The 27,728-nt window shown below is 34.9% G+C and overlaps 1 protein-coding gene and 1 long non-coding RNA gene across 3 annotated transcripts in view; one reads left to right on the top strand and one right to left on the bottom strand.

Moving 5' to 3' along the window:
- The window catches only part of LOC106014542 (uncharacterized), a 144,517-nt gene extending 140,059 nt beyond the window's left edge, over positions 1 to 4,458 (bottom strand). The window contains exon 1 of one of the 2 annotated variants that reach the window (XR_011811646.1): positions 4,398 to 4,458. This is a non-coding gene — a long non-coding RNA (uncharacterized lncRNA). The remainder of the gene's footprint in view (positions 1 to 4,397) is intronic. The other variant, XR_011811649.1, reaches the window with a different exon arrangement.
- The window catches only part of KLHL4 (kelch like family member 4), an 83,115-nt gene that overhangs the window by 14,302 nt on the left and 41,085 nt on the right, over positions 1 to 27,728 (top strand). The window lies entirely within an intron of this gene.

Below are 27,728 nucleotides of genomic sequence, written 5' to 3'. Positions count from 1 at the left end.
TCCATTCTGCAAGAAGCACTACTAAAGAAAATACTTGTTGAAAGGGGGAGATAAACAGGGAGCTATCTCAATCAGATAAACATTATTTGAAAGAATAACTGTAAGTGTACTAAACCAGAAAATACTAGACTTAAATGTTCAGCTCTGTCCTTACTCTTCATGAGGAAAAAGCTTTGCTCAAAATTCTTAAAATCTAATTTTCCTGTTATTAGCCTTTGCATTTTGATTTTATCTGTAGTACTATTTCAGGTTTATGAGAATTTTCCCTGAATGTGTCATTTCAATATAACAATATTTTTTATTTAAAAATGTAAATCTACGCATATGTTCTTGAAGTTGTGATGCTTTCAGTTTTATAGTATGGGGATTACTGCAAAAATATCACCAAAGAAAAGGCATAGTAATAAAAACAAGTTAAAAAAACTTTAATTTTATTACTGGAGACATAATTCATTTTATGCAGTGCTGGTTTAAGGAAGAACAAGGGAAAAATCATTTGTAGTTCACTTCATTTTTTGAAACTGAAGTTCACTACAAATTTTAAATTCTGCTTTCTACACAATGCTAATATTTTGGAATAATTTGGTAGATTTGGTTGTATATTAAACACACCAGGATTTTCAAACTGGGTGGCTTTTAATCTGTTCTCCAGAATGGGAGATTCTGGAACTTGGAATACACCAAATACACCATCTACGTTTGTAGGTGGAGTTTGTAGGTACAGTACACAGAAACAATCCCATTCAGAACCAGACCAGAACAGCAGTTATGCCTGCTTTTCAAAAACAACTATGTGGTTAAAGAATTCCCTGCAGGTGTGGTGACCTATTCTGTGCTGCTCTTAGCCTGATTTGGAGCTATCTTCCCAGGAAAGGACTGTATGTAATCACCAGATGTAATAATCATCAGATTACAAACTACTCTGGGGTAAACATCACTAACCCTGCTGTAGCTACACAAATGCAAAACTGAGTGCATTAAACGGACAAGTATAGGAGCAAGGTTCACAGCTGTCATGGCACACTTCTCAGAGAAGAGATGGAAATTTTCCACATTTGCATTAAGATTATTTAATATCAAATACATATTTTTGGAAAGTGCGTAGAACTTTCTAATAGCACTCCCAAGACAATTGTCCTAACCACCAAATCAGAGAATTAAACTTTTCCCTTATTCGCTTTCTCTGGCCCATCATTGATTATTTTCAACAATGGAACTGTTTTAATTGGAAGGTATCTGAGTGTGACTCTGATTATGGGGTACAGTACCTTTGTAGGAGAGGACAAAGAATTCCAATCGATTACCAACTCCGGACTGTGACTAATTACTTATGGTCTTACATGATGCGTCTATGAAAACAGTCTAACATGTTAACCAAGATTTACATCGCAGGGAAAGAGTTCATCTGGTAAAGCTCTCTTTAGGCAGTGCTCTATCTGTGTGAAAGGTGCAGCTTGCGGTCCAGGTATTTAAGAGGAATAGAATTTTTCTGAAATGAAGCTGCTAACAGCTTCCAAGGAACTGCCTGCTTCATAGAAAAATGAGACAAAACAGCAAGAAACATTCATTAACTACTCTGAAGAAGCAAAGCAGGATGGAATGGCAGTTAGAAGATGCTTGTTTTTTAACATACCATGATGTTTCTGTATCTATTTCTTTTTTCTTTAAGTATGTTTATGCAGATATCACAAACAAACAAACCAAATAAACAAAAAACATAAAAAATCCACAGATCAGGTTCCAAAGCTCAAGTTCAATTAGCATCTTTAGAGCAATTTCTATTTAGAAAGTTCAGCTTCATTGAACAGAATAAGACTTATTCATTAAGTACCTTCAGGTATGAGAAACTTGGGAAATAACTGAGGCTATTATGAAAAATTTCAAAGAAATAATATGGAATATTTCATATTACTGAGCATTAGTGTTCAAATCCCTCTGCAGCCATTGCCATACATTATGCAAATATTATAATAAACTTGTACACAAATTAGAAATTTCTTGGAAGTTTTAAGAACAGGAAACATATTTAGTGAACCCTTACATACACTCTGGTAAACCACATCTACTTTTTCTAGCATGAGTTTGATCCAAGTAAAGAATGGTTCCTGGTTCAGTTCAGATTTGGACCACCTTGCTCACATAGTGAATGCTAATGTTCTGATGCAACTAAAACTGTTACATACCTGTTAGACTTTGTATGTAGTCAATACACCTTAAAATCATATACATAGATTTCAAAACATTATCTACATGACTAACAAAGTCACTTATAGCAAACTGAGCTCAGGAACTTCACTGTCACTATGGGGAAAGCCAGCTGACTCAGCAATATGCTGGACAGAGCACTAAGAGCTCCCCACTAACTCAAATAGTGACTTCTTCCTGTTTAACAAGGTTAAATACAAACACTCTTCCTACTCACATTTTCAAACTATGTAAGCATAACTCAGCCAATGCCTTGCTATATCAGCACTTTACACATTTTTGTATAACCTGTGCGTTTTAACATTTGCTTTAGTATCATCTAATTTCTCTATTATGCAAGAGAAGAACACTTATCTTCAGTAGTCCCGTGAGTATTAATTATTCACTTCACTAATTTCAGTAAACATAGAAGTATGATATCTACCAGATCCAAAGTCTCGACTAAAATTAATAAAGCCTGTGGAAGAGATATTAAATGTTGCACTACTAGGCAAACGTTCTCATCAACTATACCCAGATATGCCTGCTGTGTCCAGAATTACTTGGATACCGACCATCATTGCTGTAAAAGGACAAAACTTCAGAGATAACTAAAAAGCTTTATATTTTCTAAGCTTTTTATTTTGTTTTGTTTTATTTATACTTTCTGCTTAAAAAGAGATCAAAACTAATCAGAGACTACAGTCCTGTAGTCACTTATATATCTCTTGCTTGCTAAAATGTAGGCTTTGAAACATGGAGCCAGGAAGTAATTTGTGAATCTCTCATCTATCTGCAGCATTCATCAGTCACCCTATTCCAGTTCTCTATGTCATGGTACTATACTTGGAAAAATTGGTGCCTGTCTGCTTATGCTACGTAGCCTATATTAGTAAGAAAGATTTGCAGTTAGCAATTGCTTACGTTCTGGAAGAAAATCCCTAGAATGCACACACACACACACACATATTTAAGGATGTAATGAAACACAGCATTTCAATTCTAACCACAAAATCACAACATTTTATAGCTCACTTCCACATGTAAAAATATTTAAAAGGAAAACACTGAGCCAAAGAAGAATAATGTATGTCGCCAAAGCATTGTGTGGCTGTAAGTTTTTGCCTGTCCTTTGCTGAAAAAACACTTTCTCACACAGAGCAGTAGTGTTTTGGGCCATGTCATTTGACAAATTAACAGATCAATGGATGTGCTATTAATGCTTAACATGTTAACTGGTCCATTCAAAACCATAGGTTTCTTAAATTACACAGAGAGAAAAAAGAACAAATTTTCATTATTTGTGACTATAAATGACGGCAGTGTATGGCTGAAAGAGTTTAAAATACCGCTGATTTTTTTCCCTTTGCTTACGTGCTGTATATAGTCCTTCACAGACACACTTAATTGACTGGAACAATTCTACTTGGCTTCAGTGATTTTATAATTTGTCATAACCATCTCACTAGCTGTTGAGGAGACAGACTTCCTCATACTGCCAAAACAATCATATGAAATATGGTTTGGTTTAATTAAAGTATAATTAATGTCTTGAATTTTAATTACTTCTGCTATGATCTGGAGATGAAAATATTCTTCTGCCAGAATAATATGTATAATATGAAATGGACATGCTTAGTATTAATACCCACTCTTTATCAGCTTCAGTAATGAGTTCCTTTGATTGAACAGGCAGCATGTGGGAAAAAAACCCTACTGCTTTTCTGCCTGTCAGAATGCAAATGTAGTTGCTGGAAACAGAATTTATTCATTTCACATGGCTTGCAAAAATAATTTCTTTGAATGCTAAAGGCTATTAGATTTTCCTTTTTATGTAGTTGATGCTACTTGGAAAAATACTTCATGGTTAACAGGCAAGGAGCATTGAGTGACATGTTGACATCAAAATATTTTTTGTAGATATACATATTTTAAATTTTAACTCAGTTCTGGAAGGATGTGAGACAAGAAAACTCCCTGCTGAATTAGATACAGAGCGCCAGTGATCCTGTGTCAGGTTATTTGGAAAACGGTGGAAATATTTACTACACAAATTAAGAATTTTTGTAGTAAATTTGTGTACTTAAAATTCGTCTGTAAGATATTGTTATTGTCAGCTATGACATAGTTAGCATATAGTTCACTACTGCTGACCAGAGTTTACCAGTTGATAAAATATTTGAGTCGGAACAAACAGTTCCTTCAGTGCTTACCTGTTAACCATTAGGGAAGCGTAACATTTTTCTTTCCTGGATTTGTTAAAGGGTAAATACTGTTTAGGAGAAAAACAAACAAACAAATTACCATCTTTCAAACACGTAAAGAGCAGGAATTTTCATAGCAAGTAACAGAAATTGAAGACAGAAAAAAAGTATAAGATCTCTCAGGGGCATCATCATTTTTTCTGTTGGTGATGAAAATTTTTTTTCCTTTTGAAGATTCCTAGTGTTTGAGAGATTTGAGAGATACTTAATCCCTTAACATTAGTACTACATGAGATATAATTTCAGCTGTAGTAGTTAATTCTTTTATTTATTTTTTTTTATTGGCTAAAATTTCATGGCTTTTTTTTTTTTTTTTTTTTTTTTTGTGAATGGGAAAATATGGTATTTCTGCCACTTAAAATGAGAATGTAGTATATAAAGGATTTATAACACACAGTCTCCTCAGTGATCTAAAAAAAGGGCGCTATTGTTGTCACCATCTTTTGTTCCTCCTTCTCATGCCTGCTTGGGATTCCTCCACTTACCTCCAGAAGAGAATGTTTAACAATCAGAGCTAAGAAATCCTCAAAAGGTGACTCAAAAAAAATAATTCCGTTCACGTTCAGAACAAAATACTAGTATATGCAAAAAAAAAATCTTACACATTCAGAAAAACAGAACTGGAAACATGTAATAATGTATGACTTAAAATGAACAGTATAGTTATTTTAAATATTGAAATGTTTTTGAAGTAGCAGCATCATTCAAAATCTGGCAAGCTAAGTTTTCAAATGCCAAATATTAAAATTTATTACAAATACAACAAATACAGAACTAACATTCCCCAGCATTACTTTACATTAATTCCAGATTACCTTCTGTCTTTAGAAGGAGCATTCTGTATATGTACTGTATAAATGCGTGAATTGCAAGAAGAAGATAAATATTCTGGGGTGTTTTGTTTAAAACATGATTTCTTTCAAACAATGAAATGCAAATATTACACCAAGACACATCCCATCTGCCTCAGTGTGCAAGGCTTTTCTTGGCCTTGCTCTCCTCCATTACACCTCAGATTTTCACTGTGAGTCAGAGCTTGCTCAGCTCCTCAGCAGCAAAACAGCCAAATTCAGAGTTGTTTCTCCAAAGATGAGGAGCAGGGGCTGGTGTAGTAAGGGATGGGAACAGGCTAGCCAAATGCCAGAAATGTGACCCAGATAGTCCCAGTGCAGAGGAAGAAGTAATTACTGCATTTCAGTAAGCTTCCCCAGCTCTTGGAGTCACCAAGGTATCTGCATCCACAGACAGCAACTACAGCAATCCCAGCTTTACAGAGCCCTCCCAGGCCATCTTTCACACAATAATTTTGCTGTCCCAAGCAACCTCACACTTTGTGCAGCTGATGACATTTCCTGTGTCTAAATCCGTCCATGTACACAGAAAACCAGAACTCAAAACTGCTTTCACAATTACATGAAAATGGGGACTGACTGTATTGAAGGACACTATCTAACTCTGGGGACAGCAATTGAAGGCTTTTTTTCACTCATCCCTGATGCAAAAAGATACTTGCTCTTTGTCCATTCCTGGAGATGTCCTCTACTTTCAAACTGTTCAGCTATGAATCTCCCAGACAAAACACCACATGCTGTGCACTTGGGTATAGGTCAAGAGCTACTGAAACTGCTATAGAATCTAAAGTAGTAAATGTTAAAGGAGGATAAAATAGCGGATGTGTTTTACATTGTACTTTAACATACAGGCATTCAAATTATTATGAAAGCTGCTGAATTTGGCAGGCTTGCACTGGCTCCCATGGGACAGTAGGTCCATTTATTTTTCCATGTATTGTTCTTTATGATAATCCTCACAAATACAAAAGATCTCTCTCTTTTGACAGGCTAAGAGAAGACAAGCTTAATAAGGATTGTCACTCTCCCTTAGATCCCCAGCTGCCCAGTGAGAACAATAAAGATCCATGTATCCAGTTTCCTAACAAGCACAAACAAAATTTATGATAAGGTAGCTTGTAGTTGTTGGGTGAGTCACTCCAGCTATGTAGTAAACAGACAAGTTCTAAAATTGTAAACAAAAAGAATTAAAAAATCTAAAAGAAAGGTTGTTCTAAACAATGGAATTTAGAACATGCCAGTCCTTGCCTACTGTTTTGGCTGCTTTATGTAGTAAGCCTTACTGGGTCAGCAGGAGATTCCCTTGACATTAAGCAAGCAGCTACAAATCACCTGCTGTTGAGTCCCTGACTTCCTGCATAAAGGTTGCAGCATGGTGGCAGCATTCCTTAGACTGCTGGGACCCCAGAGAGGGTTGCCAAATCCAGAGCAGCTTTCAGGCTGCTTTGCTTTACAGCAAGCTCAAAATCCTGCAAGGACAAAGGTGACTTAAAAATTCCTCTGCTTAGCACTGTTTGAGTGTTAAGGTATAAGTAGCTCTTAAAATTCAATTTGAATGATATATTCCAGAGCACAATTTCAACCAAAATAAATAAATACATAAACAAACTTCTTTTTAAGGTTTTGTGTTTCCTGCAGAATGAAAGATACAAATCTAAGACTACATTAAACACATCCGCTCTTGAATAACACGGAGGAAATAATCACAATTTTGTATGCTCACCAATAATACTTCTAGCTTCCAACTAACAGAAATAAATTGAGAATGAAATTCAGCTGGAACTGTGTGAAGTGTGTGTAAAAGTGTGAAATCCAATCAAACTTCCTATTCCTCCTACTACTGCAGTACCTACTACTGCAGCATCAGAAGTCAACATTCAGCTTCAATTTCTTGTAAACAACACCTGTAATTGAACAGACATCATGGCAGTAACTCACGTTTGGTGCCTCTTCCACTCCAGTCTCAACCATAGCACTATCAGAATTTAACATTAATCTTCTCTTATGTTCAGAAGGTAAGTTCTCAAAACCACTCCTCCACACACATCACCAACACAGTTCCTTTAAAATATTGAAATGTTTATACATATAAACACACATATAAAAATGTATGTTATATATAATATTACATATAAAAAGAAATGTATATGTGTATATATATGCACACACAAATATTTAGGCTTGTTAAATGTAGAACAGAAAAGTCATACCATTACAAAACTATAGACTTACTGGTAACACATGTAACTCCTCTTTTAATTTTGTATTATGTATGAACCCTAAAAAGCTTAATATCATGGAAGGTGAGATATTTTATTAAAAGGTGCAGACGTATGCTAGATCATGAGATAGATAACAAAAGAATTTGTGTAAATATTATTTGAATCTTGTTTATTTCATAGTACTGAGTGCAAAAAGAACAAAAACATCCAAGCTATTTTTTTTTCTTCCTGCCAGCAAGAAAATGTTATTGGAAGCTATGATGCTTGTGGCAAATCATATCAGTCATCATTAATTTGAATGAAACTGTCAGTTTTGCAGTATTTGACATGCATTTCTAGTTGTGGCTTATTTTCTGTGCACATTTTGACAAGTGTATCACAGTACAAGCATTTTGAAACAAAGACACAGTTTAGCAGGTAATCATACAGAGATAAGAAAACACAGCAGTAAGGTACTTGGGCTAAAAACCACTTAACACTCAAGCAGACTGCCAAAACAAATACAAATATTTCTAGAGCAATGGAAAACATATAATAGCAAAAATGGTCCTAGATTGTTTTGAAGCCTGAAGGATATGAACATTTTTTGAAGCCTGAGGATATGAACACAGGTGCTGCAATTCATTCTGTATTTTTTTGGTGACCAGCACTGTGCTTACTTGTATGGAAAAATAAATAAACAAATAAATAAATAGAAAATTATAGGTGATACTGAGTACTATACACATTAAAATAGTCTAGACTGAGGATAGAAGCTGCTGGGCCAGATTATATAAACATATCTCAGAAGCAAGGGGTGACCAACACGCAACTCATAAACTGCAAGTAGCTCATGGTGCATCTCCCATCCCAGCAGGGCACTGTGAGATACAGACACAGCTCTGAGGCTGGTCTGCTGAGCAATCACCATCTTCTGCTGCAAGAAGAAATTCAGCTAAGAGGCTGCTGGGGCCAGCAGCACTGCATTACCCTCCAGTCTGTGCTAGTTCTATACTACTGTGGGACTACTTCTGCTATTGTTTCTGAATGCTGAACAAATTATCCACTCAGTTTGGGTATTGAGATAGTATTGGTATTAGCCACAGGAAGATCTGGAAAGGCAGGCTGTAGATCATCCTGTTTTCTCTTAATCCCACCTAAAGACCTCCTTTTACTGTGAACACAAGACCTGCACTGCTTGGTCTGAGGAAAAGCATTGTATAACTGGGTTCCAGGCTTGATTGCATTTCCCTGACGACAGTACTTCCCCATGCTCACTGTTCACAGTGCAGGAGAAATGAAGATGACAGCATCCTAAATTTGGACGATATTCTAGAACAAAATGCATAATCATCCTTCCAATTAAAATGTCAGTAAACCACCTCCACTCACTACAAAACGCCCAGTAGTTTAACTGGGATGACGAAAATCCGCCATCAAGATGAAGGGTATTCATTCAGCTTTCTGAAGGGAAAACTTTTTTTTTTTTTTTTTTTTTTTCAGATAGGCTGTGACTTGAGAATCACGAACAGCTATTTTTGGAAGGGCCTGCTGAACTGTGAACTGTTTCAGGACAGAACATATAATACCCTCAGAGGTTGCCTTCAGCATTCGACTGTGGATGAACTGGCAGGAGGTTCAGTAACACAGTGCTAGCTGACAGGTTACCATGGCAACATTCCTGCCTTCTGCCAAATTTTAGAGCCCAAGTTTAAAAGCTGATCTCAAACCAAGGTCTTTTCTAAAAACTCTCTAAGCTCCTATTTAACAAAAGCAAACACAAAATCATATTCCCCTCAAAAAAATCCAGCCCACATAAAAAGAGGCTGTCCTTTGCTGTTCACCTCCAGCACTTACTCTATCTCTTCTCACTGCACTATTGGCTACTCTTATATTTAAGTGTTATAGCTCAACTATGAATTTACCTGACTTAAAATAAAGCATATAATATTTATTTACATCTATTCAAGCATGTAGAAGGTATAAGTGCAATTTCTTTGTCAAATAGCAGAGTTAAGAGGTGGCTATCTCACTGTGGCCTTTCAAAGTATCTTTACTCACTGCATGATGTAGTCACCCGTAAAACTTAGGAGGACTCAAAATAGAAATTTCCAAATATCCTCAAAAAAGAATTTCCAAAAATTTTTCAGTTCTCTGAAAGTTCTGTAAACACAGTACAAACATTGGCCTTAATTTCATGGAACTTGGGGTAGTGTGAAAAAAATTACAGACCTGCCAAATATGCTTTATTGATACAGGAGATAAGGCAGTAATGAGTTAAGTATATAATAAGGCTTGAATTTCATTCATACACTGCAGCAATGGCACAATTCTAGCATTATATTCCAACTGTTAATGCATTTGAATTTGGGTTTCCATCTCTCAGCTCTAAGTTCTCAAACAGATAATATATATTTAAATTGCATTGCAATGAACAAAACCAAAAACTCAAACTGCAACAACTCAAAAACTACAATCAGAGAAAGAATGACAGGAGATAAAGTACATAAGGATTTTTTTTCCTTAAGAATGTCAATCTCTTTCCACTTTGTCTTCACAAAGGACCCAAATTTGGAATCAGCTAAAAATAAGAGCTGCAGTTTAACAATCACTGGCACTTCAGATAAGATAGATCATCATCATCTCCAAAATCCCTCTCAGTGATGGATACGCTTATGGATTTTCTCAAACTGATCACTGTCAAGCAAATGCAATAATCCCTACATCAACTGGCAAGGCATCACCAGACCAGAATTTTAATACAGATATTCTGCCTTGCACATCTCACTTTTTCATGCTAGACATGAAATGCCTGTGCAGCACCTTTGCACTGTTCGGCAGGTACAAGAATCCTGCAGCACAAACCAATGTCACGTCTTAGTTCTGGTGAGTAAAAGGAAGCAGTGTGCGTTCTCTGAAGAGAGACACACAAATCAAAATGAATGTGATGACAAGGCTTTAAAAAGTGTGCTCTACTTTATTCAGAAGGTATCTTGAAAGCAAAAATGTATCTTGTTCTTACCTATTTTTCCTTCCTTGTCAGAACACAATGGTTCTGTATCACTAGAGTATGTATCTACAAATAACAAATAAGTTATGTAATAGATTACAAACAAATTCAATTCAGTCACAGTATGAACTGTGAAATCTTACCAACCACGAGGAACTTGTCTTTAACAATTTCACTCAGTGGTATATGAAGATTGTACCAAAAGTTTTAGATCATTGAGATCTGTTTGCTGCAAAAGCAATGTATTAGGGACAAAAACCATTAACTGCAACAGGTCTGGTTGATCCATGCATAAAAAATAAAAGAGGTTGCCTCACAAAACATTTTAAAGAAGTAGCTTGATAAAATATCATATTCTAGGTGGCTAATTGTACAAATAACATGGGCCAAAAGGAGAGTAATTGCTTTGGCTTGTCTCCTTCTGCATTAAATGCATACATTGTATGTAGTTACTTTGCTAAAGCAATCTCCTTCCTAAGCTAAAAACAAAACAAAACAAACCTTTTGAACTACATAAATCATAAACCCGCCTGTTGTGCTATTCTTTACACAGAGGTCTTATTTTTACTTCCTATAATTATATGTCTGCACATCTGCAAATGCTCATTGTTAACAAATGGATTATGGCAATAAATTTGAATCTTTAGAGGAAAGTTCAAGGATGCAGTTCCACACATACAAGCAACAAAAAAAATTCTTTTTTAGACTCACAGCATTTCCAACCTCCCAAAATGTATTCTGAAGTTCGAGGAAAAATGTGTTTGCAGTGTCATTTTAAAAATTAATTTAAAATTAAAAAAATAATTTAAAACTAAATTAAATTTAAATACTTTCACTGTGTGCGATCATTTGCCAATGTCTCACTAACAATGCATATCAATTCTTCACAGCATCTCATTACCCACAAACATTAGTGGGTAAGACAGTGAAAAACATCTCAGACCCACAACAGGTATCCTTGATATAGTCAGTTATCTACCTGAATCATTTGAATATTTGATGGAAACACACACAACTTGGGAGCTTCTCCTCAGTCACTGCTAAAGCTGACTGTAAATTAGGGTGTTTACAGAATTGTGTTTCCCATTGGCTGTTTATGAAAGCACATATGCAGCCTGGCAAGCTTGAATGACAGTCTTCCATTCGACTAAAAAATGGCTGAACATTATGTTTTTATAAGGTGTGAGATAAACCTAGATGAAATTGTTGGCAATAAAATTTTCTGAAATGCAGAATTAGGAAAATACATAGTATTCACAGAAAAGCTGTGTAAAATTATTGGAGTGCTGTATTCTAGGAGTAAAATTTTAGTAGCTTAACAGTTGCATTTAGCTAATCTGGTCCATTGTATTATTTTTTAGTAATCCAAATATCCTGTGCCCAGAATGTCTTACACTGAAGTCATAGTACCTAGTGCTAAGACCACTAGCACAACAGTGTTTATTGCATTACTTTGTTTTGAAAACAACAGGGGAATATCATTGCTATGTATTGGTTATCTAGTAAAACAGAATGGGAGAAGATTGTCTTATAAATGTGGACAGGGATCATGGACACTTTTTGGTACAGTTGATATGTTGTCTATCCCACAGCTCTTCTTTCGTGCTTGTTACACATATATGCACTTGGACAATGGTCAGATGTCCAAGTAATAATAATGAAATAATTAATTACTGAGGTAATCTGCTCTGCTTTAATGAGAGAGGAGCCACAGAGAACATAAAGGCAATTTCTATATTGTAAAGCAAAGATAGTAATGTATCACTTTTCTGAGAAATGATAAAAGATTTCTGAGAGGTTCTTAGAACCTAAGATTGAAGACAATGAAGAAATACCCAGTATATATCATCACTGTAATTTTTAGACAAATACTGTGGCATTTTGTATTACAGACATTAAGTGATTCTGAAAGTTCTGATGGTACTGATTATCTTCAGCTTTGAACTAATCTTTTCATAGTCAGCAGCAGCTAACGCAAAAATTCCAATTTTCCAGACAGGTTGCTTTTGCTTACTAGGAATTTAATTATCTTACCTGTAGCTACACAATCTTATAGACCTGGTTTTGTAGCTATACAATACAAGCAGACAAACTAGAAATTAGAACTTGAAAAAGTAATTATGCCAAGTACTTAAAAGCAACAGGAAATATCTTATTACCTTTACTTATATGGCTAATAAAGCAGAGCAAAATATAGTCTATAGTTGCTGAACACATGGTAAGCTTATTTCACCTCACCCAACAATATTTTCACAACTGCATACAAGTAACAAGAGCTGTACTATAATTAGCCAAGAATGCAAGGCTGACACAGAATTGTCACTACATAGCTTTAGTAGCACAAATAAGCACCTGAAACTGTGTATCCCTGTCATTTTAAATTAGTGAACATCTGCAAAAAAGACATTCCATGCTATGTAATTAAGAAATAAGGGATGCCTGGCAAGATTTATGGGTTGGGGAGAGACCACTGAAACCTAATAGTTTTTTGACAGGACTGAAAAAGAACAGACCAAACTTAATGACTATACTGGTGGACCGTATCTTTTCCTGACCAAGGGATTTTAAAAAAGATTTTGTATTACCTTTGTTTGCTTTAAAAACAAGCAGTTCAGGAGATTTCAGTTTCAAGATTGAGACAATTTGGATTAGCTACGCTATTAATGGAACTGTGGATTCATAACACAACGAAGAATTTCCCACATAATTGTGTTCACATTCCTCTGCTAAATTGAGGGAGTGGGAAATGTGCATTTAGCTTAGAGGTAAATAACAGGAAAAACTGACTTTGAGAAAAATCAGAAGGATAGAGAAAAAAAAAAATAAAACAAAATTGCCTGGAGATGCAAAAAAAATGAAGTAGGGAAAGGCTTTAGTCACGATAAGGAAGCAGGGAGTTTAGCACTGAATTCTTTATAGGAATAACAGGACAACTGTGCACACACCAAAAATAAATAAATAAATAAATTAGTTTGCAATAAAAGAAAACTAACCTGTTACTAGAAAATGTTTCTTAAATGCTGTCTCTTTTACAGGGAAGTGGATGCTCTTTTTTCAACTACTTTAAAGGTTGCTAAAGAGAACGTAATGTGAAAAGAATTCTGCACTGACCTGGACTTCCCATTTTAGTCCTTCCACAGGACTTTGCCTGTGGTCTTCCCATTTCAGATTATCTCATTATACATTGAGAAGGTGGCTCTGCTCCATCCTTTTACACTGCTGACAGAGTACTTTAAACAGGCTTCAGCAAAGAATCTGATATTCCTTTCTTATTCTTTTTTCCAAACAAATTGTTTTAGTCCTTGAGCTGAAATGCTTGCACCTCCACGGCTCTGGGAGGGCCCATGCAGCAATTCTAGTGTGCTTCATTCCCAGTAAGCAGAGCCTGTTTGCATGGTGATGGCTTCAGGTGCTGCACAAATGGTGTCCAATGGTTTGAAAAAGTCTCTGAATTCTGTTGTGAATCCCTCCTGTCAAGTTCAGCTGGGATGTGTCTTGCATCTATAAGCTCTACAAGGCTGTTACTGATTCACAAAACCTAGGCTGGACTGAAAATCAGCAGCAGCTGATGAACACTAATTAAAATTTGAAGAGACTAAGAGAGACGTAAGAGTTTTTCCTCCTTCCATCTTTATTTCTATATTTTCCTGCCATATATCAGTATCATGTGTGAATAATGGTCCAAACAGTTTTGTGAACAGCTACAAAAATGGCACAAAGGCAGTCCTATCCTTAAATATTAGAGCAGCACCAGCTGTAACTATGTGCTCCTATATGCTGAGAATTCAAGTACTGTCTTTGTACTAAATATACTTCTTTTTTCCACTCAAATAGAGCCAGGCAATGAACCTGCAGGGCAGTTTTCAAGTGGGAATCTCCCACTGCAAAGCTTTCCCTGAGCTTCTACAGAAATAAAAGCTCTAATACGTACAACTAAGAATGTTGCTCCTTTGCAGTTTAGCTCTCAGTCTTGCAAAATCTGACTTACGCATCTAGCTTAGAGAGTTAACAACATAATTTCCTGAAGGATGCAAGCTGCAGAGGGGTGGGTGGTGTTTTGTCTTTATACACTTTCTAATGAAGAAGGAAGAAAATATTGTCCAAATGCTTACAATATGTTAATCACAGAAAGTGCATATGTGTACAAAGTGTACACAATACAGAAACAACACTACATATTTAGGAATTATGGATTATCAGAGAATACTTCTTCTGTACTCTCATACAATTGTGCCAAAGCACATGTTTTCCGAAATTCAAACTAAAACATTGTCATTATATCTTTCAAAAATTACCTCTTCCTACTGCTGCAATTTATCTATGCAGAACTGATAGTTCATTATTTGACACGTCAGAGGAGTAAGGAACAAAATCTTTTAAAAACATAGAAACTACAATTCCCTTCAAAATGTATCTAACTGAACTGGAAAGGAAACTACAATGCTACCAATTTCATAGGAAGACCTCTTATCCTTGGCTAGGCATGTCATTCTGAACACGGTTAATTTTAAAAAATCATCCTGTCTTTGCCACTTGGTAGCTTTGCTTATCAGTTTCTCCAGTGATGCTGCTCACAGCATCTAGGAATGGTTCTAATTCACTGAATTCAAAATTCTTAGTTGTCAGAGGTCATACAGAGAATTGTTAATTTTCCACTAATATGATACAAGATTTGAGCTTGGCTTCAACTCTTAAAAATCACAAATATATAACTATAGTTGTCAAATAAGTTTGCAGCTTGCAAACTATTAGAAGACTTGCAACTAAATATTTTACAAACAAAACCACTCTCCTACATATACAGCTTAGAAATCAACATCTCGACAATGAAGTTTTATGAAAGCACAAAACTGCGTGTATATTCAGTGTTTATCATAGACCTGAAAACTTGAAAATTTCCTTCAGCTGAGAGTTTTACATTGCCACAGATCTCTATGTTGTTAGAAGTTGCTCTTCAGAAAATATTGTAGCCTGAAATGGTTTGTACATGGTCTGCAGAAAATAATAAGGCCACTACATTTAATGATATTACCATTTAATAAGTGGTTTATATACATTATTAAATTTCTTCAACTACATTATATTTTAAAAATTCATATTATCTGAGAGTTCCACAGATGCTGCATAAGTATACAGTAATGAGCATATTTCCATAAATTCTGGAAACAAAGGGATCATAGCCCATTAAAGGAATTAGTATATTCAGCTACATATTGTGTAAAATACCCTAGTGCAAAACAGGGGAAATCTTAGTAAAAACTTAGTAAAACTGTCCTTGATGATCAGGAAGTTTCTCACAGACAGACAGTAAAAATTGACTGAAAACCAGAAAGCTGGTTTATGCATGTTAAGAACTCTGTGAGAAATACCTTTTCTTCAGAGTAATGTTCAGCACCTGAAGTATTCTAGAGGTAAATGCAACATATACTTGCTGAGAAGCAAGTACTAATATCATCCTAATGACATTGTGATTGAGAGAAATACAATCGCAAGTAATTAATGTGTTGTAGAGAGGCTTATGTTACCCATTATAGATTGAAGTCAATGAATGAAGGAGATTGAATCACAATTCCTTGACTCTGACTGACTGCTGACTGACAATCATGGAATCAATGGCTACATTCAAAAAAAGTCCATCTGTTGAGTGCTGAGGTCTTCTACTGCAGTAGAGATACAGTTTTTATGCTATGATTTTGATTTTACCTTTTCTTCAATGCATGATAAGAACCAGAAAATAAAGTACCTGTGCTTTTATCTGCACTTCTCTTGCTGATTTACAGCTACTGAAATCAAACCTGTGATTGTTAATAGCACTAAAGCAGATGATTAATTTATACCCAATTATAGAATGTTCAAGTAATTGATGTTAGATAAAGATGAAGAATAGTTCCTAATTCCTTTTCTCTCCTTTTCCTCTGCTTGATAACAAATTGCTGCTATGTATTGAATTGTTCTATTTTAAAGAAACAAACATGTTTTATGCTTTTATATTGTAAAAATCCACTCTTTTGGGAATTGTTTCAGAGCAGGCAGATGTTCCCATGAGTGATTATATTCTATAGGTCACTAAAAATTCATCTGAATAAACATAAAATAGAAATCTGGGAAAGTCTCCAAATGTTTTCCCCAGTAGCTGACTGTTTCTGGAACCATCTATTTTTACAAGATGGGCAGAGGATAAAATTCCTCATGTTTGTTTCTAAAGGAAGAAAGAATACTCAAGAATGGAGAGACTATATGCAACTTGTCAAATAATTAAGAGATACTCAGCAGACTACTTAAGTAGTTTTTGTTACAAAAAGTACAGCTATAATTCCCATTATAAAAAAGATCTCTCTCTTTTCTTTTTTTTTTTTTATTAGTACAAAAATTCTGGGTTAGTGCAATATATATATTAATTTATATAAGTAAAGATATAATATATAAATAGTATATATTATATAAAAAACAAGTAATTTAATATGGACTACATGCATTTACAATCCTAAGTAAATTAGAAATTTCTCCACACAGATAGGTTCATCTTGCCCCAAAGGATGCCCAAATAGGAAAGTACATGTAAAACAAAAACCAACCAAACAAAAAAAACATCTTGTTAATCAAGTTTTTGGTTCTTCATATGGACAACTGATGAGAAAAGGAAGATGTAGAGCAAGCAGTTGTTTCTTTGTCAGGTGGCCAGTTAGTATAGATGTCATCTTAGGAGCAATGGATATGGACACAACAGTAGATGGTACGTATGTATAACAGGGAAGAAACAAAATATAGCTTTTAAAGCACTGCTCATCCTCAGAAAGTTGCAAATGTTGTATCTGTTCAGTGTAGCCCTGTTCAAAAAGAATATTCTAGCTGTTGTGAATATGTGAGTAGGAGAACATTAGTTAGCACATTAATAAACGTTCACTATTGATAGGATTAAAATGCAAATAGTGTTATGCAGCTGTTTTACAGTGTACCAGTTCTGAGAAAAAGATAAGTGGGCTGGTTCAAGTCTGATAATAATACTGATGTTTCAGTCCAGGGTTTAGGATTCCCTAGAGATGTTTGCTTTTATTAAGAAAGATTTAAAGATACGCATGATTGAGGACCACAGTGTAAGATGAATCACCTCAACAGTTTGACATGTCTAAGAGTTGATGATAATAGGATTTTGACCATGAGTTGTTGGATGCAATTTGTCATCATCATGAGTCTTTCATGATAAGAAAATAATTTGACTTTTTTTTTGTCTCCATTTACAGATGTAAGCTGTTGTAAGAATCAGACTTACATGAATTGAATTTTACTGCCAAAAATGCTGAAGAGCTGGGAACTACCCCAGTTCAGTACTGATTTTGAGAATACTGCCAAAAAAATTAATAAAATGCATTCTGGTCATCAATTTGATGATGTTATTACCTGCATTTTTATTTTGCTTTTTAATACATGGTTTTCTTCATTAAAAAAACTAATATTAACAGATATAAAAAAAAAGTTTTGTGCACTGTTAATCAAAATATTGGCAGAAATAATATGCTTAAGTTAAAGAATTCTCCACTTTAAAGCTAGGTGAGGAGAGAGAATATTTCTGCAGATTATTCCAGAAAGAAACGAATCCTTATACAGGTATAAAAAAATAACAGGCAGAGTAATCATCGCCTTTTTATTACAGCTTCTTGGATTCTACCAAGTCTTTGAAAACAACATGATTAAAGATCCTAGTAAACAAATGATTTGAATCACAAGACAGAGTTTTAGGATTTCTGTATTGTTTCCTTTAAAATATAAAATATGGTGACTTTCACAAAGATTATATATCCCAGCAATACAGTAATGCCTTTTCTGCAAGATGTACGTGTTACTTGTTACTTACATAAGTGAGAGGTCTGCAAGCCAGAATGATTAGACTTGTGTCAGGCAGAAAACAATGAGCTGTGTTCCAGCATACAAAAAGCAATTTCAGAAGGAATGAAATGCTGAAAAGGATCAGCAAGAAGGAGTTATTAAGTGAGCAGAGTCAAATAGCTTTTTTCTCCCCACTGGTTTCTCACATAACATTTCTCTTAACATGAAACATAAAATTATGAAAGAAAGCTTTCTAAAAAAAAAGTCAACCACTAACATTGACTAAGAAGCAATCACATATCAAGGCCTTTTCTGTACATTTCAGTGGTTACTTTAATCTTGTATTTTAAAGAAGTGGAAATCAGTGGTTATATTTTTTCTTATGTTCATAAATTCCACATCAACACTATCACAGTTACAGACATTATATTTAAAGTTAATTTTATTTTACACTGAAATGGTGATACCATCTGATATTCATAATATATTTCTAAGTGATAACTGTATCAAGAAGGTATTAAAGCCATCAACTACTCAATAACAAGAGGTATAATCAGTAACTCAATTTAGAAAATTCAGTCAGCCAAAGGGCCAAATACCATCTTTCCCAAGTATCTAAATCACCTTAAAATGTGGTCAAAAGTAAAGTAAAATTGCTTTATGATGCCTGATTTTAAAATTGAGACCTCAAAACGATTTGATGTAAACAGCCTTTTATACTGATATAATAAACCAAGAGCAGCTGTCTGAATTTACAGTTGTGACATGCTAAACTATATTAAGTTGGATATTACTAATTAATTTCAGCAGAGGTTTAATATCAGGAGGCTTGCTAGGCTTAATTTCTTCTAAGAATGGCTCGCTAGTATTGTATTTGCAAAATGATTTAATTTATTACAACATCTCTCTCTTTGCTATCTCAAGAATTCCTACAGTTAATGTATGCAGATGCAAGTATCTTCCTTAATCAAAAAGAGGGCTAGCTTCCATTTACATATCTCATCTGTGCACACATATCCTATCAACGATGGGTATTTCTGTTCTGCATCTACTTCTATTTCAGGAAATGGTGCTACCTGACATTATCATAGAAGTACCAGAAGTTCCTGCTGTCTGATACAGAACTTCCAGACAGACATTATAGACTACATGCATCTCACTCAAAGACCCAAACTGAGCTAGAAATGTGAAATGGAAGTTTTTATCTGCTTGTCTACAGCTCCTAATGCTGGAACTCAGATTGTTACACCCATAAAAAATTCTCTTAACATCACTGATGTTTGGGATGGCATAATTGACAAGGAAATTCATGTTAAGACATACAGGACTGGATCAAATACAACTATTGATGAAGTTCTGGAGGAATTTAAGACAGAATAATCTATCTTAAGATAGATGGAGAGTGATCTCCATCACTCCTCTCCCCCCCATCCTAGTCTGTAACAGCATATTTCAACCATCTTTTATGCTAAATAATCAGATTTAATGTATCATCAGGTGTCATTTTCTGTTTCTCTTTCAGTAGCCTGTATTTCTCTTTTCCCTAGGGAGTCTGTCATTAACAATTTATGTTTCAGAATATTATATATTATCTGTGCTTTCTGGAGGTTTCACAGTACTTGTCTACTTGCAGTTTGCTGTCACTTACCGGTATGATCACTGTGTTGTTTAGTACCTTTTATGATTATTAATCAATATATATGAAGATAAAACATTCTATATTTGAATATAAGTTCTCCAGTTTTCATTTAATTACACAATACTCTTATATACAACACTAATGGGTTTTTCCCAGAAAATATGAAAATGCATACTTAAAATTTCTAACATTCCAAAATATTGATGCTGAGCCAGTATTTCCTAAAAAAAAATAAAAATAATAATGCAGAAATAACAGAAACAAATTTGTTTGCATGATAAATTCAGGACTTCAGTGGTTTAAAGCTGTGTTTAAATTCTGTGCTAGCATCAGAGAGTAAAAGAGCAGCCTCAAGGCACCCTGGCAGCCGACAACAGCTAGAGCCAGGCTGAACAACAAGATTGTGATGTTATTCTGTATGGCTTTTTGACAAAGTAAAAACTGAGTTAATGTGTACTTTTGCAGGTGACATGACCAAAAGGATGCCTGATGGTAGGCTGCTGGGAGATAGTTTGCTGAGAAGGATATTGGCGGCTTAAAGTACTTTTTCAGATAAGCTTTGACAGTGATGCTTGTAATCATAGTATTGTTAAAGTATTATATCCCTTGCACTGTTCTGGCACCACGAAGGAGAGATCAAAAGTCTTGGAAAATTGATAGGAAAACTGACCAATGGAAGAGAAACAGAAGGAAGGAAAAAGGTTGATGGTTCATTATGCTACAAAAAAAAAAAAATAGTAGTAACCTCTAACTTATTTCCTTTATTTGTAAAAAAAAACTGGCTTGCACCCCTGTATTGATCTAAACCAGAATGCCTGTAGATGACTCAGACCAGCTTCCTGACCGTGGTTGAACCAATATGTGTACTGGAAGTTAGATAAGTAATTAAGGAGAAATACATGAAGCCTCAAACCACTCAAACACCTGCCCCAAGGCAGGTAACTTTTCCATGAATACTCAAAGAGCTCTATAGTCTGTGTTGTCAGTGACTTGGAGGATGTCCATGGCCAAACATTCTAAGGATTTTTTCCTGACATATATAGCACTTTTTGTGAGACTCAAAAGCCATTTGTTATTATGAAACCATTATGAAGCCATACTCAGAAGCCATTATTAAATGCTAAAATAATCCAAGAATTACATTCTACACTGTACTGAGACACAACTGCCTCAACGACCTCCCTCTCTTGAAATTAAAGACAGCATTTATTACTTTTTAAGAGACAGTGAACAAAAGTCACACTCAAAAACTTATTAGAGATGACTGACCTTGGGCATAAGTCCTTATTCTGTCAAGACTTTGAGATGCATATGATAAAGACGTATACTGACAAGAGCCAAATCTAAATAATAGGCTTTGTTGAGGGTATGCCATATCCTTTCCATACACTTTAATATCCAATGATAATAATTGGTGAATAAATAAGCTTTCTGATTATTAGTGACTAAGCAAAAAAAATGAAGTATTTTCACCATAAAGATACAATCACAATCCTTTTATAGTTATGAAATATATGCCATCATATGCATATAATACAGACACATATAATCAGTGTCTGTTTTGATACAGTTGTTACACATAATAACTGTAATTAAAAGTTCATCAACCATTCTACTACTTACATTAGGACAGTCAAGCATTATAACTGGTTCTCCAGAAGGGTTCTGATGTCTCTATCCTAGAGGATTTCAACATAAAACCTCAAGTAACCTGGTCTGGCCTCATACCTGTGTTGTTCAGGAGGTTGGACTAGAGAGCTCCTGAAGTCCCTTCCAACCTGAATTATTCTATGTCTCTATAGCAGAAAAAGATAAGGCTATGCTTTTCTGTGACACAGACTATGACAAATTTACATAAAAACTATAAAAAGTGCTGTTTTGAATATCTCCATAGTTCTCAACATCACATTTTCACAATCATGTCATGCCACTAATTGTTTCCTTTTGATTCAGATTATTAGTATAATGAAAGGTTCTATGTCAATTCACACTTCTGAGTTAGGTTGATAACATTTAATAAAGAAATAATGCCTGTATTTGCTAGTTGAAATTGAAAACACTACTATTAAAAAAAAAAAAAAAAGACATCTTTCTCTAATGTGGGATACATTAAAAGTTTTTAAAAAATAGTTTAAAATAGTTTTTAAATAGTATGTTTTTAAATAGGATTTAAAATAGTTTTTATATTTCACGGTACATAGCTACAACTACAATTGCTTGTTTTTGTTGTGTTTTTGTTTTCTAAGAAGCAACTTTTTATACGAGAGTAATGAAGACAAACTATATTTAGATCATAGCTACCTGCTTAGTGCTCAATGTTACTGCAATGGGACTAGCATATTCATTCATGCATACATCTTGCTAATGACCTGTTCAAGTCTGTTTTCTTACAACAGAAAGGCTTACAGCTTCAAATGCTATAGGAAATACTCAGCAGAAGATAATGAATGGCCAGTGAGAGAAGAACAAATTGGTAGGACACTTCAAGAATAAGCAATCAAACCTCCAAATAAATGAATAAAAAATAAACAGACCCTTTCTTGACTTGACAGCAGATACATTAGGATTCAGCTTTGCTTGTATTTCTAGGAGGTGTGACATTTGTGTGACATTCAGAGTTAACAGGGGAAAAGGAATGTTTCTTGTATTTCTAAAACACAAGGTGTATTTTTCCAAGTACTTGTTCAGTTTCCAGAAAACATCGTATAAAATATTGCCAGCCATACTGAAAACAAAACTTTGCTGTCATCTTTTACTCCACAGAACAAAATATTCCTTAGAAATGCAATTTTTATCCCTCAAAAGAAAACCAGTTTCACCTTGGAAGTTTCATAAGTTTCATTCATCTTGAATACATAAGAAGTTATTTTGAGACAAAAGTCAGAAATGAGTTCTTAGAAAGTAATAATGCATCTATTTGTTTTCTGCTTATATATGTATTTAAAGCAAAACTACAGATTGCCTTTTTATGAAAATAGTAATTCTTCTTGATAGCTGGGAGAGTTAGTCTTCATAAGGGGCAGACTTGCTGTCAGAGTTGTAGCTCTAAGCTTTCCCCTTAAATATTCCATGAGTTTATACACACACTATATCAAGAAAGTCTGCAGTCTTCATAAGTAGCCAGGGAAGGAGTTGAGGAAGACCACCCCAGCACCCCTTGTTCTATACAGTTGTAGCTACTGGAAGAGATTTAGAACTTCCACAGAAGGGAAAGGAGTTTGCAGAAGGGCCATGTTACAGCTGTACCACATACCTGCAGACTGAAAAGATGGATGCTGCAAACTGCCAGAATGTTTACAGTAGCACTTTCTGTGTTCGTGTTGGACAGGGCAAGCATCACAGTAAACCTCAACAGAAATCATACAAGTTAGACAAGATTTTCTAAACTGACCAGTATATTTAACTGCTCAATGGAATGCTTAAATAACTGTGCTATGTTTCTGTTTCTCAGATGTCTCAAATTAGGCATCCAGAAAAAGTAATAACTTTGGAAAATTCTGACCCTGAGCCTTTGCCACCTTTCTTCATTATTAAGAACTGTTGGCAATTATCTTCTCTCTCTCATCTGTCTCAGTCCCTGACAGCAAATAATAGGCAGATTTTGATGGGCTGAAATACTTGTTAACTTGGTCAATTTGTTCAATATTGTTGCACACACTATCAGAACAAGTAGTTCAGACTTTTTTAGACTATCAGAATTGCTTATACCAGGCATACTCACATTCTTTTTGTTGGATCATGTAGAAATGCTGTGATTTCTTCCAGTTTTGGCACACAGCTTTGTAGGTGGATTGCAATCTGTAGTACCATTTCCAGTTATTTGAGGATGCAATTGCGTTTAAATGCGTCAACACTTTCCCTTAAGTGGATCATTTCTACTATCTTTAGTAGTATCAAAAGTAACTGATTGTTTTAAGCTGATTTGCATTTGCAAACTTGCATTCACATTTTTCTTTTAAAAGAAAGTTGAACTTTCCTGCAGATTTTAAAAACAGCTATTTGTTTTGCTTTGATCATGTTCCCTTCCATCTAACTGTTAATGCTGGGGCTGTGATGTGCAGATGTTTCCTGGAATATCTCTTTTACAAGGGATGGACTAATGGGAGTTCTCCATTTCCAAAACAATGTAATGAAAATAATCAACTTCTTGTTCTCTTTATCTGGCCTCATATGCAATATAAGTACATATTCTGAATACACAAACTGTAAAAATCCTGTAGAATACGTTGTTTGGATAGAGAGCTTATACACACAGGACAGGATAGAGGGCCCTTCACACAGGACTTCAGTTATCTAAGATCTGTACTTATGTAGATCTCAGTATGATGTTTTCGCCAATTGCAAGCACTGTAGAGCATACACTATTGATACAAGCTTTTAATTAACTTGACTTCCTAAAAAATATGTCAAAATAGATATCAATTATCTCAAGAAATATCACAAAAATATCTTAACTTTTGGTTATGAAAGTTTTGCATCAGTGAGCTTGGCATTGAAGACCTCTGGTCCAAAGATATCCCAGGCTTCTTTTTTTATTATTATTATTTTTTTAAATAAAAAATACAGTTATTCTGGTCTGCCTCCCCTTCAGCTAAGATCTACTTCATTAATGCTTGCTAGTAACCTACCCCTTGCAATACTGCTGGCTTCAGAGTCCACAGATGGTATCTTTCTTGAATTATTCTACAAGAAAGTTGGATGATTTATTCTTATTATTCTTTGCTTGACTTGTTAGAACAGAGAGAAATTTTTTTCTAACAGGCTTTTCATGCATGCACTGCACTACCAGCTCAAAGCAAACAGAAAAAGAATGTCATTTACCATGTCTCTTTTGAGAAGGGAACAAACATTGTATAACTGCATGAATATATTGCACTTGTTTAAATTCTCAAAAAGAAAACACAAATAAACCCAACTCCCTCACCCTCAAACACTAAGTTAATAATTAGGGAATCCTGCTATTTTGAAATGCATTAGCAAATTCCTTTCTTTATAGTGTTTTGTAGGCAGATGAACATGTGAGGCAGCCATAGTTAAGTCATTTTGGAAGCTGTGATTTGAAATATGATTCATGACAGAAAGAAAATTCTCTGTTTCTTCTCAAAGGTAGTTTATGATAAAAGTATTTTTATAGTTTTCTAATTCAAAAGCCTTATTAGGTATTTATAGCTGTAATCTTACAATTATTATTAACATCTATTTACACTCTTGCTAATAATAGGTACATCTTGACTTATCTGGAAGTTCAGCATGTTTGCATAAATGTTTTAAAATGATGTCCAGCTCCCTGGTAAATGTCAGTCTACCCTCACATTTATTTAAATTTCCTAACATGGTTGAAGATCTTCCTCAAAAGCTTACTACCCATTGAATCAAAAGGAGGTTTTTCAGAGAATACCAACTTCTTTTCCCTCAAACTACAAGCAAGCCTCTGAGGAAAGGAACAATTAGAAATCCCCCACAACTGCAGGCAGTTATACTGAGCTGTTTTGATTCCAAATGGTTTTCTAAAATATGTCTCTTAATTCCTAACAACTGCATTAGTTTTACATGGCTGTACTGTAGCCTCTAGGCTACATCTCAAACACCCCCTGGCACATCACAAAGTCCCAGGATAACAGATTGAAAAGGGTCCAGCTAGTCCCACCTCCTGCTCAGAGCAAGTCCAGTCAGAGCAGCTGTGCAGGGCCATGTCCTTCTCACCGTCTGTAAGGATGGAGATGCCACAGCCTCTTGGCAACATCTTCCTACCTTTTAGGGAAAATCTGTTTCTTATGCCTAATTAGAATTTCCCATGTTCCAATATGTGTCTGTTGCCTCTGTTCCTATCACTGGGCACCTCTAAGATAGTTTGGCTCTGTCTTCTCTGTACTTTCATTAGGTGCCTGAAGACAGCAATGAGATGCCCCTGAGCCTTTTCCTCATACAGTTGAACAGAGCCTGTTCTAGCAGCCTCCCTTCATCCATTACGTGCTTCAGCCCCCTGAGCCTCTCGGTAGCCTCTGATAAACTTGCTGCAGCCCTAGAAAATGCTGTTCTTTGCAGATTTCCACTTGTGAAGGGGAAAAAATAAAGGTATTATGATGGATGGCTATCTACATGAAAACATATGAAATGAGGAATAGTAATAATAGATATATCTTCTCACATTTAGATGTTTGAACCCAGAGATATGCCTAAAAGTACCTTAAAGATTTATAGAGAAATCATGAAGAAATAAACACTCAAATTGAATTCTATTTCAAGGGAACTTAGTTTTCTCAGGTTTTGTTTAAGATTCTGACCTATAATTTTATAATCAATGTCTCTCCTAAAAGGTAAGGTAAAGATAAAATTCCTGTTCCCTTCATATTGACAAAGACCAGAGGTTAGACATAAATGATTACAAGCTAGTAGATGGCACAAACCTGTATCATGTTTATACCACATACCTGCGTCTAATCAGGCCTGAAGTTTTGGCTTATAAAATCACTTATACTGTCCCAGTACAGCATACTGAAGTTTTAGCCAGAATGGTAATAAGCTGTGTGAAGAATAATCTGTTTATGCCCTACCTAAAGCATATTCCATGCTGACTCAAGCTGACTTTTTGAGCAAAACAGTCTCTTCAGGAAATGTCCAGTCTTACTTCTTAAATTTCAGCTAGATACACAACATCTGCCAAAATATGTGCTGAATACTAGGAAAAAGAGTAATTTACAAACAGAAGTTCTACATTCTAAGTCAAATTCATGCTATGTGTTTTTAACAATATCTGCAAAAAAGATTTAAGGAAAGGAAACCATCAAAAGCTTTGTGAGATGGTAAAAATTATGGATTCAATATATCAGAGCTATTTCTAAGTGGAACTGTCAGAGCTGCAGGAAGAACTCAATGACCTGATTAAGACAGTAGCGAGAAACCATGTTCTCTGTCCACTTCTACAAGATTTTATTATAAATTATTTTATTAACTTGCTACATTGAGACTCTCTTTAAAACAGATTTGGATTGACATGTAGGCAATCCTCAGGAATATATATGGATACCACTACACTGCTAAGTTTTATTACTTTTATGAAAGTGAATAGTAAAACACTCCAGAAAACTTCAGATTGTTAGAAAAAGCTGCCATTGAAGTAAGAAAACATCTTACTCTGACTTCTGAAGACATAACGGTCTCTCTTACCCAATGGCGAGTATTTCCATTTATCTACTCACTCCCTACAAATTCTTTAAAATCCCTGAAGTTTGTGAGCATCTTCTTTATTAGCTTTTATTCTCAACAAGCTTAAACTGAAATCCCTTATTAAACCACAAATAAGCTTTATATACCTTCTTCTTAAAATATTTTCTTAGAAGTTGAATGAGTTTTATCATTTCTATCCATTCCTATAAAACTTAAAAATGTAGTCTTTTAAAACTATGTTCCATTAACAATACTAAGAATAACCTGGTATTCTAACACATAAATCCTTCTTTCATTTTATTCTCAAGTAAATATTACTTGAGAACCCAGTTTACCTTAGTGAAGATTGTTAAACAGAGTATTACTTCTACAGGGGGACAGCACCAGTTTGGGAGGTCCACATGTGACAATGCTGTTGTGTAAATCACAATACTGGAGGCAGGTCTCTCAAATATCGTCTTTTCTCAACTTCTTCCTTTCTGCCTTTCATGGCCAACTCTTTCTCATAATTTTTTATTTAGTATAAAGTATTTTCTTTCCCTCTGTGTATCTAAATAGCATAATTTATTTCAATTATTTTACAGTTCC

The sequence above is a fragment of the Anas platyrhynchos genome, chromosome 10 (genome assembly GCF_047663525.1).
Source record: "Anas platyrhynchos isolate ZD024472 breed Pekin duck chromosome 10, IASCAAS_PekinDuck_T2T, whole genome shotgun sequence".
Lineage (NCBI taxonomy): Eukaryota > Metazoa > Chordata > Aves > Anseriformes > Anatidae > Anas > Anas platyrhynchos.
This window is presented reverse-complemented; position numbering and strand designations above follow the sequence as displayed.